Source organism: Elephantulus edwardii, unplaced genomic scaffold (genome assembly GCF_000299155.1).
Source record: "Elephantulus edwardii isolate Elephantulus edwardi_28Jun2011 unplaced genomic scaffold, EleEdw1.0 scaffold00171, whole genome shotgun sequence".
Lineage (NCBI taxonomy): Eukaryota > Metazoa > Chordata > Mammalia > Macroscelidea > Macroscelididae > Elephantulus > Elephantulus edwardii.
In genome coordinates, this window is record NW_006399921.1 from 2,416,263 (window position 1) to 2,431,953 (window position 15,691).

The following is a 15,691-nucleotide window of genomic DNA, read 5'->3' on the forward strand; positions in this document are numbered from 1 at the left end:
TAGGACACATTCCTGGCGCACACCCTTCCCAATTTTGAACCATTCAGTGTTGTGCTGCTCTGTTCTGACGACTGCCTCTTGGTCCAAGTATAGGTTTTGCATTAGCACATATAAAACTGAGTTATTTTACTCAGCAAAAGGCTGAGGCTCTTTAGACTCTCTCAGTTTATATACTATTTTATAAAATAATTATTTTTTAGTGCTGCATAGAATCTTTGTGTGAATGCACCACAGTTTCTCAGTCTGTTTGTTGATGAGTATTTGAGCTGTTTCCGTCCTCTTGCTATTGTGGATAGTGCTGCTATGAACATTGTTGTTGTTTTTAGGTACCCTTAAGTCAAGTATGACAAGTATGACCCATAGTGATTCTATGAACAACAGACCTGAACCATGACCTATTCTGTGCTATCCTCAGACTTTCTGACACATTAGAGTCCATTGCAGCAGTCATTGTGTCAACTCACCTGGTCGGGAGTCTTCCTCTCCTTCACTGATCCTTTACCTTTCCAAGCATTATGTCACTCTGTTCTGACGACTGCCTCTTGGTCCAAGTATAGGTTTCACATTAGTATCATCAAGTGTTCTGGGATTCCCCTTCTTCTCAGAGTCAGCCACAGTTTGTTTTGATCCACACAGTCAAATGCCTTTGTATAGTCAATGAAACACAGATACACATTTCTGGTATATATTTTCTTATTTTCATGGTCCTTCTAGCAAAAGATTTGGGGATTTTTAAAAAAATATATTTTAAAAGAACCACTTTCCAGATTTACTGATACTATTTCCTTTCCTGTTTTGATTTTTTATTCTTTCTCTTACTATTTTTGTTATTTCCTTTCTTCTAGAAGGTTTGGGCTTAGTTTGCTCTTAGTTGTTCCAGCTCCTGTGGCAGTTGTGTTAAGTTGCTGATTTGAGATCTTTATTCTTCTTCATGTATGCATTTAATTGTTATTAATTTTTTTCTGAGCACTACCTTGACTGCACATCTTTACATTTTTATATGCATCTTTTCTTGAAATTTTTTCCCCCTGTGGTTGATACCTACTTTGATAAAATAATTTGTATTGAATCAATGTTTTTAAATTTTTCAGTTTTTTCTTATATTTAGATAATGGTATGTGTATGGTAGAGTAAAATATATCTTGTGCTGTTTTGGGTGAAATGTTCTAAAATATGTCTTTAAATCTAGTAGGTTTATACTGTCACTAAAGTCCTCTGTTTTGTTTGTTGATTTTCTTTCTAGCTGTTATATCCAGTATTGACAATGATATACTGAAGTTTCTAAGCATTTTTGTACTATTTATCTCGTTTAATTATTTCAGATTTGTTCTATAAATTGAAGTACTCTAATGTTCATTCATATGTGTTTATGATAATGACATCTTCTTGATTAATTGGCATTTTAGTGACTTTAAATATCTTTAATCTTTGCCATTCTTTCATCTAGCAGCTTTTAAAATATTTTTAAAAATACTTTAAAAGTGTTTGGTATTTTTTGTGGGTTTTTTAAAAATAACATTAAGATTTCCACCAAGCTGGGTTTGGCTAGTGTTTATAAGCGACATTATTTCTCTCCTTTAACTTTTAACCATTTGTGTCCTTGAGTTTAAAGTGTGCTTCTTCTGACACAATCTCAATACAGATAATAAAGTCTGTTTTCAAAGAGATAGAAAGGCAATTGAAAAGTTTATTTGGAAAGGAAAGAGACCCTGAATATACAAAGCACTTCTGAAAAACAAAAGTGAATTGGGAGGCATAGCACTCCCTGATCTCAAAACCTACTACACAGCTATAATAACCAAAGATCAGGGTATTGGTACAAGGACAGACACATAGACCAATGGAACAGAATTGAGAACCCAGAAATTAACCATTCCACCTGCAGTCAAACTTGCATTTGACAAAGCAACAAAACCTATCAAATGGGGAAACAAGAACCTCTTCAACAAATGGCGTTGGCAAAACTTGACATCTACCTAAAAAAGCTGAAGCTGGATCCACGTCTCACATAATACATGAAAATCAACTCAAGGTCAGCCAGAGACCTATGGGTAAAGCCCCAAATCATATAAACGGTGAGAGAAAATAGGACCAGACTTGGAAGCCCTAGCCTATGGTATAAATAGGCTGGCAAACACAGCCAGAAATGCACAATCAAAAGAGAAAAAAATCGACAAGTAAGACCTTCTAAAAATTAAGTCTCTATATGCTTGCAAACTTTTTTTCCAGCAGGGTAAAAAGAAAATTTATAGACTGGTAAAGAGCATTGGACAATGACATCTCATAAAAGGGTTTCATAACAAATATTTACAAAATACTACAGGGTGTTGGCAAGGAAAAGGTTGATAACCCAAACAAAATAGGCAAAAGTCATGGAAAGACTTTTCACAAAGGAAGTCATTTGGGTTGCCAAAAGACACATAAACATATGTTCAAAATCATAAGCAATAAGAGAGATGCTAATCAAAACCCCAACGAGATTCCATCTCAAGCCAGTAGTAGTTGTTGTTGTGTAGCATTGAGTTGGAACCTCCGACAGGTTTTCAGAGGCAGTAAATCACACAGGGAGAGATTGCCCAAATGTGGAGAGGATGTGGAGAGACTAGAGCTCTAATGTACTTGTGGCGGGATTGTAAAATGGTACAACCTCTCTGGAAGGCAGTTTGGTGTTTGCTCAAAAAGCTGAACATAGAAATCAACATCCATAACTGACCCTTCATTGGATTTTCAGAGACAATAATTCTCACTGGAGATTGCCCAACTTTCTCCAGTGGAGAAGCTGGTGGATTTTAACCTTTCCTTTGAGGTGGGCAGCATAACTTCCTACCACTAAACCACCACTAAAGTTGCCTGCTTTCTATCACACAGAAGCCTCTGAGCAGTCCTCAGCACTGACCAGAGGAAGGAGCAAACAGGCAAATTGATTCTCTAGGATGTCTATCTTGTTAATTCAATAGGCCTGATTTTAGGAGTGCAGGGAAGGAGGTATTGACTATGAGAATAGACTCCCCTGCATGGGTCTTCTGTTGAAATTCACTGTTGCCTTGCAGTTGACAGTGTCTGGGTTGATGAGGTATTGACACACTCCAGGTGAACTCCTACGAGGGTCTGTCTTGTTGATTTTAAAACAGAAGTTTGATATCCTGCATTTTGTCATAGACATGGATTGTGGTAGTTAGGGAAGTAGGCTCCTTTCCTGGGGCCTCATTTCCAATTTCTAGCAGACATTGGCCCACATGGCTGAACAAATAGGAAAGGATGATGTGAGAAGCAATTTTCCTATTGCACTATATTTGTTGTTTATTCATTGATTCTTGCCTATCTATTGTTCTCCACTGCCTTCTTCTATTCCCCAATTCAGAGCTCCTCAAAGTTGAGCACCATATCCTTGTTCTATTAGGTTGACAAACTAGCATAACCTCTTTGTGTATCCAGTGACCCCATACATAACTGGGGACTACCACAGTAGACAGTGTGGGATAACAGTGTAGCACAACACCTGGAACACAGAGGTACTCTGACCTTATTAACAAAAGAGTAGGTGAAAAGGCAAGTGAATAAATGAATACATACTTAATTTTTATTGCATACAGTGATGACATGAATATCACAGAATTTAATGTATGTCCTACAACTGTAACAAATGTTACAAGCTGCCATTCTAAAATATAATTTGGAGTTCACACATGAGCAAATTTTATTTACTTTTTTTTGTGGCAATAGTCTCTCAAACATTTAGCACATTGTTGTCTACTTGAACCTAACTTCTCTTGGCTTTTACCTATTTCATTGGTCAGACACGAAGCTTAATAAACTTCAAGTATCATTAAGACCATTAACTACTAAGATCAGCTGGATGCCTAATAGTCATTTCCTCTTGCTTTATTATCAGCTTTTACACCTCTTGTCAATATGCTTGGCTTTAAAAGCCTCTTTTTTCACTGTCCCTTCTCCTCTAGTTCTAGTTTGCTGTCACTAGTTGCTGTTGTCATATACTGTCGAATTAGAACCAACCCACAGCTGACCCTCCAGCAGGTTTTGAAAAGCAGTACATTGCAATGAAGGAGAGTGTCTCTCTTTCTCCTGCATAGCAGCTGGTGGGTTTGAACCACATATCTTTGCAATTGTTAAGGATTACATTGCAGTTAGAGTGAAGGAGACTCTTAGTAACCGTCCAGTAAGAAGGACATCTATCCTTGTAACCAGTGGGGACAGATGAGGACAGTGTGTAAAGCACTTCTGTGTTCAATATTGAGATATTTTTTGCCCTCACTGTTTGTCTAAGACTTTATCTAGAAGACAAAGATTGCCAAAAATATTAACTACAGCTAAGTGGAAGGAGTAGAGATCATATTATGTGTTTGTTTTATTATTTTTTCCTTTGTAGGCACAGCCCAAGTGAACTCCTTTCTAGTCATAAAACTCATCATTTTTACAGCATTTCTTTTGTAAGGGGTTCAAGCAAGGATTAAAGAAAACACCAGATTAGATGAGCAATGTTAGTTCAATTTTTAGCTTAGACTTATCTTAAAAACTTTCTGGTTTAGAAACTTCTATTTGACTTTAAGTGCAGGATATAAATGCTTACTTCATTCTGCCACTTTATTTTCATCTAAAAAAACTAAATAGCATTTACTATATTGCTTTTTATGTTTGGAAAGAATCATATCACGCAGATCTTTCAGGAAAGTTTCAAACTGGCACATGAGGAAGTCCAAGGCACAGCCACAACTGGCCACTAGTTTGCAGGCTTGTAATGGTTGAGACAGTGTCACGCTTGAGCATATCAAAGCTGGCCGATGTGGTGCAAGACAGGACACATTTTCAATCTTGTTCGTAGGTTCACTATGGGTCACAGCAACTCTATGGCACCTGGCACCACCACCACCAGGACAGTGTGTACTCAACACGTAGGACAGATATAAGCACAGATTTATTTTTTTTCTTTATTTTGTGTGTGTACCATCTAATTGGATCTGACTGGTACAGGAGGAGATTGCCCCCCGCCCCTTCTCCGGCAGAGCATCTGGTGGATTCAAACCGCATATCTCTGGGATTGCAGTGAAGCTTCTTGCCACCAGAGCTCCCCAGCACAGATTGTTTTTGCTGTTAACTATTGGTGACTCCAGGCACAATTGAATGATATGCTTTCTAGCCCTATGTCATCCTCATGATTGCTTTTGGGACAGACTGTTGCAATCCATGGGTTTTCATTGATTGATCTGATGAAGTAGATTGCCAGACTTGTCATATTATTCTAGAAGGTCTCTTGAACCCTGTTCCATAAAATTGCCACACACAAGCCTCAATTGATAGATGGGTGATACCAACACACGATGTGCATTGGTTGGATTTAAATCCAAGCGTCTTTCATGGAAGGTGAAAATTCCACCACTGAACCACCAACGGCCTTTAAGTGTAGAGTCACGTTCACCTCACCCATTGCCGTTGTGTCAAGTCCAGTGTATACTCTCCCTGTAGAGCAGGATAGAGTTGCCTCCTCACCGAGCCTCCAAGCCTGGAGGTCTTGGGCTGTGCTACTGCAACTTTCTCTCACAGAACAGCTGATGGGTTTAAATTTCCTGTATATTTGGTTTGTGGCCAAGAATAAGACCATTGTGCCACCATGGATCCTTGTGCACAGAGTAAACCTAGCTATTTCTGGAGCTCTGTAAATAATTGTTGGATGACTGGGGAACGAATGATGAATGAATGAGCAAATGTGAAGTGAAATAATCCACAGCGCATATAAATTGCCATTAGGTTCTGTGGGATTAGATTCACACTAAGCAGTGTTCTGAGATATACTGCTTAGAGTGTTCAATTGCTAAGCAGAAGATCAGCAGTTGAGATTGACAACCTTGGGAACCCTATGGGACAATTCTTCTGAGTCCCATAGGGTTACTATGAGTCACAATTTATGTGGTGGCAGTAAGATTTTTTCTTCTTTTTTTGTGAAACTCAATTGCCTTGGAAGGTTTTTCCTGGCACCCTCGGATACAGCTGTCTTTTCAAATATGATCCAACAGCAGTCTGTTTTGTCAAACATCAGAAGCTGGTAGACTTGGTCTTTTTCACATCTTTAAAGTAACATGAAATGAATTTTACAAAGAGTGGCTGTGAACCACCTTCTGGCAGTCACTATCTCCCTGGGGCTAGCTGAGTCAGAAACATTCATTGGCTCCAATTTGGGTTCTCTGATTTAATTGGAAAATTCACTAGCTTGCTGCAAGGAGCTTACCTTCGTCTCAGTGACAGAATGTGGCTAAGTCTCATCAAGTTGATGGCCCAGAGGGCTCAGGGACTGTTGGATCTACCTAGGCAGACTGCTGGAGGCCATAGCAGGAGGAGCAAGGATCGAACAGGATACCGCAGCAGTGCCAATGGCTAGCCCTGGGACTAGACCAACTGGTGGAATAGTCACTTCATTCTCCTTGTCCAGGGTCCCTGATTAATCAAGAACACAAAGCCCTTCAACACAGAGTCATAGAATGTTAATTGTATGTATTTTTTGTTTCTTTTCTTTAATTAAATTAACTGAAAGCACAAATCAGATAAACTAATTTTTATCCTAGAGCCACTGTGACAGACCTAGAACTCCTTCATTGCTGTCAAGTCAGAACAACTCCAGGGCTAAATGTCAAGTTGGTGTCCAAGCTGTGAATTGCATGGGAGAAAATTGTCTATTTTTCTCATGTGTTACTAGTAAATACAAACCACTAGAGAGCCAGGCCTTTGGGTCAGCCATTCAGTTATCTACTAAATATACCATCAGCACTCCCTACAAGACCTAGAAAAAGATAACTTTCCCCCTAGAACTTAATGAAGCCATTGTAATGCTGAGGAAGAGGAGCAGTTCAGACCATTTTAGGACCAAGGTGACAATGAACTAATAGGAGAAAACAGATAGATCCCCAGCAATGATAGATTAACAGTTTGATAGATCAAACCTCCACATAGCCAGGGTGTAGGTTAGGAAGTAGAGAAGAATCGTACCATTAGAGAGGGGAAACTTGGTCCATCAGGAAGGACTTGGGAGCTGTTCAGAGACCCAGGGGTGGTCCTGGCAAAGCAGTACTTCCAACAACTTTGCCGTGTCTATTCCCCATCCTCTTCAATTGCAACTTTCTGGACTTTTAAGTCCTGAGAAATTGAGTTAGGCTTAATGACTAATTCAAATGGCTGATTTATCACCTGCATAAGATTGCACATTATCCTGGATTTTTCCTGATCCTTTTGCCAGAGACAGAGAGTGAGATGAAAGAGAAAGAAGACACACTGTCATTCCTTACCCTTGAGGAGTTTCAGTCATGTCACAGAGACTGGGAATACAGTGTTGACAGAAGTGCCAGGCATGTCAATTCTGAGAAAGAAGATTGGATGGAAAACTTCACTGAAGGCTTAGAAGAAACTGATTCATATCAACTGTTATTAGACAAAAGCTTTTTTAGAAAGCTATGCTATGGCGCCCCTGAAGTGGATATCTTTCAGGAATGGAAATCCAAATATTCATTATATTGTACCATCACACATTTACTCATGACTAAATATAAAATCCGTAAGAGATTCGTAAAGAACCCTTTTCATAAAATGCAGCTAAAACAGGTAGAGATCTTGTACAGTTTTCTGAGAAGAGAAGAGGGGAAAAAATGCCAAGAGTTCATTGAAAGGGTAAGCATGGGTCAGACCATGTTGCAAGCCAATAAATGAATGGAATAAACAAAACAAAAGAAAAAGCATAGCTTTTAATCTCATGAGGACATGAAACACAAATATCACAACTGATGCAGGGGGTTAGTATCTTTTTATTGGAAAATCTTAAATAATCAATCCATATCAACCAAGTGGCAAAACAAATACAGGAGAAATTGATTTGATATAGCTGACATCAGAAATAAATTCAGCATCAAATAGTTCCCCAGTTGTTGACACTACTGATAGCCTTTTGGAATGTCACATATAAACACTGAAACCAGAAATTAGCGATTAAGCCTTTTGAACAAGAGTTCATTGCTGTTAGATCATTTGCTGAATTTCCAGAAAAGCTAGTTATGATATTTGTCAGTCAAAAAGAAAGGAAGTTCCTTAACCATATAATGCACTAGAAGTTGTTAAAATTGTAGATTTTTTAACCCCTCTCAGAGAGTATGTGATTCAGTAAGCCTCAAAATAGAGGCTCTCTCATTTTATAACAAGTCCTCTGATGATTTTTTTACCATATTCTGACAAAAATTGGCCTATGGTCATCATTACACTGGTATAAAATAGAAAATTGACCATTTTCTTTTTTATTTACTGAACAATGGTTAATCATAACTTCATATGTATCAAACATGATGCCTGACTATTCATACTGTTCCTGTTCTCAAGAAGCTAAGAGTCAAGCAAAGCTTAAAGTCTTAGACATACCTTAAATTGAAGCAAAAATGCTATTTTCTGTTCAACTTTATTACGTGGAAATAGCCTAGGGTAAAAGCAATATTTTTGTTGTTGTTGTGTCCCATCAAGTTAACTGCAACCCTATGCACAATAGCTCTGCCCTATCCTAAGCCAATCTCACTGTCTCCAACACACCTATCATTATCTCAGATCGTGTTGATCTATCTCATCCTGGATCTTCTTCTCCTGTGCTGTCCCTCTCTACCTTTCAAGCATGATGTTCGTTTCCAAAACCTGGTCCCTCCTGGCAATATGCGCAAAGTACGTGAGACAAAGCTTCAAATTTTTTCCTCCAAGGAGAAACTTGGCTTCACCTTCTCCAGGACAGGCCTGGTAGTTTTTGTGACAGTCCATGGTATGTTCAGTACTCTTCTTCAGCACCACAACTCAAAGACATTGATTCTTTTTCTGTCCTCCTTATTTATTATTCAGCTTTCTGATGTGTAGCAAGTAATTGCAAAGCCTATGGCCTGGTTCATATCTATGAACCAGGCCATGTTGTTGTTATGTGCCGTCGAGTCGCCTGCGACTCATAGCGACCCTATGTACATAGGCGACTCGACGGCACATAACAACAACAACAACAACAACACAGCCTGGTTCAGGTGCATTTTAGTCTCTAGATGGACATCATCACTTTTTAACACTCTGGAGAGGTCTTTGACAATTGTTTTTCCCAATGCAATCTGTCTTTTGATTTCCTGATTGCTGGTATCAAGGGTGCTGATTGTAGAACGGAGTAAGCTGAAATTATTAATAATCTCAATATTAAAAAATCAAATATGAGTGCTGGCTGACATCATTTGTAACCCACAGGAATCACCGATTTTAGTGCTTGCCCCAAAAGGTATTTAATAACACTGAGATTGATCTGTTTCATTGTTTATATTAGAAGCCCATTCTAAATAATGGGGCAATGGCATCTTCCTGAATCCCTTTCCAAATGCAAACTAAAATTGTTGCTTGGAAAGGGAAATTGAGATCACTGGTCCACCATTCATTCAAGAAAATGAGCACCTCTATCCTACAACACAGGTGTTTTTCACTAACTACATGAAGTCTTCTGTTAATCAAGGCAATTTATGAAAGATACCCAACTATTTGTAAAACCTCACTTTTGTGTCACATAAAGCATGATTCTTCTATTTTAGAGTGACAAAATTTATGGTGCAGATAGTTTACTATCTCTTAAGGTCACACTTCAAATTAGTTTCAAAGGTAGGAGGAGAATTAGAATTTGCAGTATGATGCCCTTTATATTTTCTCTTGATGGTGTTTCTTGGGGGAGGTAGGCATGACTAAGATAGATGTCTATGAAACAATGAATATTGATGATATATTATGTAAGGCTCAATGAAAGTTGTGAATTCACCAGATGCTTGGAAAGTCAGCAGCTTCTGTATTATGCATCTCCTTGGCCTAAGCCTGGACAATTTCCAAGAAGCAGCTACAGAAGCAAGTAGAAAGACCTGGCGGGAGTGTGTGTGTGTGTGTGTGTGTGTTTAAATGCTAACTTGTTAAAATGAGGAATGTGTGAGCAACTTTCCAATCTTCTTTTAACTGAATAGCGAGCTTGAGTTTTATAGGAAATCAAATTAGAAGCTGAAAAGGCCGAGATGCTTACTTCTAAGGGAGCTGGCCTCCAGGCAATCAGTTTTACAGGAACCTGGTCCTTGCTGCTAAGTTTGCTTAGCAACACATTTTCTTGATGACGGTTCCCAAAGCAGAGGGAAGTGAATGGAGGTTTGATTAACCACAGGCCATAATGGCTATATCAGTTTCTTTTGTAAGTGAAAGATTGTCTTTGCATATTCATAAGGGGGGTGTCTAAGCAGCACCACTGGAGCTGTCAAGGCCTCGAAGCTGTGTTGGATTAATAAGTGTATGGGAGGCCTCCCAATGGGTGGCCCTGAGGACATTTTTTCACAATCAAGGGATTCAGATTGTACAGAATTCACTCACTGTAAAAGTTGTTAGGCATGGAAGGAGGTTATAGAATTTATTTTTCCCATAGATCTTTGAGGGCAAGACAGAAACTCATTGAATAGGTTGGATTCAATACAATCCTGAAGCCTTTGAAATTAACTATTACTAGAATGGACGCGCAAAAGGAAACGTTAGAAACTGAGAAGCATGTGAGTCAATCCAATTATCTCAGCAGCTGGGGGTAGGGGATAGTCTGTAAATTGGACATTGTGTAGGATTAAGGATAAATTTTGTATTTGGGGATAATTCAGACTTTACTAATTATATAGTACCACAATGAGCCTGAACAAAATGGATCTAATCTGTTAAAATGAATTTCTACCATAGCTACCTGAACTGAAGGACAAATAATAAAAAGGCTTATACTTTTCATATCTGTCAAACAATTATTAGCATGTTTATATATATTGTATACTTGTATAATACATATAAAGTTTGTTTATATATATATAACACATATAAAGCTTGTTTTTATATACATGTTTATCTATAAAAAAAGCAATTTTATTTTCTTTAAAGGTTTGTCTCACCTAATATTCCAAACAGGTTTAACTAAGGGATGAAGATCTAGGCTAAATTATTTACATTCTGTGAATAATTATCTGAATTATTTACATTGGAATTACTGGCAAGACCAAGATGAGACTCCTTTGCTTTTTCCACTAAACCACATTGCTTCCTTCTCAACTCTTCTAATCTTGGTCTTATCTAATGCTATGGTTTTATAATACCATTGTTATGTCAAGTACTATTACATTCTAGAGATTTAAAATTTTGAGCCCATCAGAGCTACTAGCCTAAGAGTAAATCAGAAATGGATTTCACTATCACTGAAGTCCAACACTTTTTCTTGGCATTTGTAATGATACAATCATTCCCCACTCTAACCCATGTTTTAAAAAATACAACAACTAGAACTCCTATCACAAATATTTTCTAAGAGATGAATGGTAAGAATTAGACTCTCAGGGGAATTCTAAAGCAAGTCCTGCCTAAGATGAAGGGAGCACTGGTGATGTAGTTCTTAGCAAGTTAATTTGCTAATTCAAAGACTGAGATTCACCAGTGGCATGAATCTACCAGTACAAGTGACACCACAGAAACAATACAGGCCATCTCCTCCTGTTAGTACTTACAGCTTTAGAAAGGTGGTGAAATGTTGTTCTGAGTTAGAATCAACTTCACAGCAGTGACAGAGAGAGACTGACAGATTCAAGACATAGACTTGGTGAATACACAATCTAATAAGGCTTTGCAGATAGTTGGTTTTGCCCGTGCGCTCCTAGAGACCATTTCTTGCTCCCTAAATTCAGCTTACAAGAGCCTTTAAACAAATGCATGCTGCATTATTCTCATTATTCAATTATGACAGTCTTTCCCCCAGCATTTTAATTAGCACTCATTTACCGAGAATTAAACTGTCATTTTAGTTGAACTCAAAGGAGTACCCCAGGGACATACGTTCCACAAGATAATAAAAGTACCATATAATTCTGATGCTTCAACAATTTAAACTGAAGCCATGACACAGCTTTTCTGTCAGCCTTTTTCTGATGGAACTTAATCATTACTGTTTAATGGGGGAAGCACTATCAAGCTAGGCCCAAACACTTGATATCTGGTCTTTTTGAATGAAGAAAAATCTGTTCTTTGATTCCTATTTGATAGTCTTAAATTAAAGGGGAAAAGTCAAAAGAAAGGATAAACACATTAAAGTTAAACATCTAGCTTCCAGTCTTGGTTTTGCCACATGACTGCTGTTTTCTAGATATCTATCTGCCTGTTTTTTCATAGTTGTAACAAGTAGTTGTAATGACTGGCCACAAAACTGCGATTATGCCTTTGACTGCTTTCTAGATTTGACCTCAACATCACCTTTTTCTTTTTTTTTTACTTGTAATATAAAATGATCCACACGATCAAACGCCTTTGCATAATCAATGAAACACAGACATTCCTCTGGTATTCCCTGCTTTCAGCTAAGATCCATCTAACATTAGCTACAATATTCCTAGTACCACGACCCTTCTAAACCCAGTCTCTGCTAATGTGCTGTTCCAGTCGTTTTTGGATAATCTTCAGTAGAATCTTGCTTTCATTGTGAAATCAATGATACTGTTCTATAGTTTCCACACTCTGTTGGGTCACCCTTCTTCGGAATGGGAACAAATATATATCTCTTCCAGTCAGTTGGCCAAGTGGTTGTTCTCCAGATTTCTTGGCACAACTTGGTAAGCAGGTCCAGGACAGAATCTGTTAGCTGGCAAGGATCCTGAGGCTCCGTCTGACATACTTTGGACATGTTGTAAGGAGGGACCGGTCCTTGGAAAGGGACATCATGCTTGGGAGGGTGGAGGGACAGCAGAGGAGGGGAAGGCCCTCTATGAGGTGGATTGATTCAGTGACTGGGGTAATCAGGATGGGTGTGTCAGAGACAGTGCGATTGGCACAGGACAGAGCAGAGTTTAGGGCTGTTACATGGGGTCGCTAAGAGTCGTAAGCGACTGAATTCAACAGAAAATTCTATCAGGATTGTCAAGATGATGAACTGGAGAAGCTCTATGATATCTCTCATAATTAGTGTTGAAAAATACCACTCCTTATTTCTGGGGTTGAAAGGCAGAAGTGGCTTTTAGCCCTTTTGGGATGTATGAGATTTTCAGACGCTCATGGTTTCCATCTTCCGGGCTTTTGTGGTTTTTGCTTCTCTCAGTCAAGTTGTTCATCACTTTGGAAGAACTGCATGATCTTGGTGGATGACTTTACTCGGATTAAAGCAATCATAACCCACAGAGCCACAGGATTGTAGAAGAAACAGAGACTTTACCACCTAAGAGTGTCCAGAGCATTTTATAATCAGGAAGATTGAAGGCCAGAAAAATTGAGTGATTTTTGTGAGGTTAAATAACTTAATTTGGAGGAAACTAAAACTAGGACCCAAGTATCTTAATTCCCATGTAATTGCTTCTTTATAACTATGAAGCAGTATTTGTAATTACAAAGCACAGAACTCTGCAGTACCAACACGTGGGTGTGAAATGCAGCCCCACTCTGAATGCCTTTTTAATTAAAAAAAAATTACACAACCCAAACCAAGAACCTTTTAAAACCCTTCTATGCCTTAAATACTTTCTTTTTAGCTTGTATCATGATAATACTTCTTTGAGTGTCCAACACATATAAATAATTAAAATTTACATCTATTGCTATTATTGCATTTCTGTCTTCAGGGTTCTTGAAGTCATAGCACTGTAGGAATTGGGCATCTTTCTTTATTCTGTTTCTCTCAGCTATGCTGTTTACCAGCTCGCTGTGCTTCATACCTAAACCTCATAAAATTGCATAATAAGTGTTACAGCCACACCTTCTAGGTGAAAGACAAGTAATTTGTCCAAGAGCCATAGTCAATATGACAGATTTTGAACTCAATTCTCTTTGATGGCCTAAGTTCTAATATTGGTTTTGCAAATTGGCTATTATTGTGGGATTTTGTTTTGACAGAAGGGAGGGATTGAATATTCCAAATATATGTTTTAGAAATTCACTCTATTATTTTTGGCTGATATGCTTAACCATTAAGGTTCACCCTTTTTGTAATAAAGATTAATTTTTTTTTCATTCCCATTTTACCAGTTGTTGTTGAGTCAACTGTGATTCATGGTGACCTCTTGATTGTCAAAACAGAAGTAGCTAAGTTTTTGGAAATAGATTCAGAGGGTCTTCTTTCAATGCGCTCCTAGGTGGACTCAAACTTGCAACCTTTAATTAACAGATAAATGTGTTATCTGCACTGCCCAGAGACTCTTTTCTTACCCCAGGCCCCAGAAAGGGAAGTTGAGAGTCGTGTGAGAAGGAAAAGTGCATTTCTAATATGAGTGAGGATTTCTTTTGCTACTTTTTTTCTAGATACTGTATGTGGCTCTAACAAGACAGAAATCAAGAAAAAAGACACCATTGAAAAATAGGCAGTAACAACCTGATAGAAAAAAAATGAGGAAGTCCAGTTTTTTCTTTAAAAATTCTCCAGTAACATCTGCTCTGCTTTGATTGATGATCTGCTTTACTGATGTTCCCAGGAAAGGAATAAGCTGAGGTCCAGACTTCTTACACGTGTTTGAGTTAAATCCTTTCTTCCTTTTGTTCAAGTAAGTTCTTGAATTTTTAATTTTCTTAGCAAAGCTGGTGGTGGGGGAAGGTCAACCTTGGACAGATGAACATTTCTCCTCTCCATATGGGTCTGAGCAAAGTAGATTCTTTGTCACGTTTTAGTCAGGATTAAGGACTTCAGATGTTTATTCTGCAGACATGAAAGTAGAGGGAGCAACAAGGATTGAATGACGATCTGTTAGGAGTCAGTCTCAAGTCTCATGAATATAGCAAAAATAAGAGTCAAATAAGCATACAAAAAGTATTTGCTCTAAGTGCTGGGGGAATAACAATGACAAGATAGTGTCTTTGGCCTTACCTGTGAGAGGAAAAGACAGTAAACACATAAAAAAAAATACACAGTAGTAAGGTGAATGCCCTGTTGGCACAGTGATTAAAACTTCAACTACAAGCCTAAAGGTTGGTAGTTCAAAGTCACCAATTGCTTTGTGGGAAGAAGAGGAGACAATCTAATTCTGTATAGATTACAGCATTGGAATTTCTGTAGGTCAGTTCTAGTCTGCTCCACAGAGCTACTATGAGTCAGAATCGACACAATGGTAATGCTTTTATTCCTAGTTAAACAGGAAGTTATTTAATTCGTTCTTTTTCATGCTTATTTCAGGTTAATCTTCATAGGCATTTGGCACTGAGCTTGGGCTGCATTCTTTTTTTAGATTTTTTTTTTATTTAGGTTGTTTATTTTTCATTTCAATGAACATCTACAGAGATTTTGGGATTCCATTCATTCATTGTTGCACCCTTGTCCCCGCACCTCCCCCCTCCCCCCCCATTTGCTAAAGATTTTTTTTTTAAACAAGCATTTAATAAACTTTTATTTATGGTTACAAAATATTTTTCTTTCCAATGCAAATGAGAAAACACCACTCTTAGTTTAACAATAATAAAAAAACAGACATGTTAAGCCTGGTCTATAATTTAAGACTGCTATCCTTTGGGCACAACTTGGTGAGCACGTCCAGGGCAGCATCTGTTAAATGAAATACGTCAATTGGTATACCATCTATTCCTGGAGCCTTATTTTTTGCCATTTCCTTCAAGCAGCCTGAACTTCTTCTTTCATCACCATAGGCTCTTGCTCATATGTTGTTTCATGAAA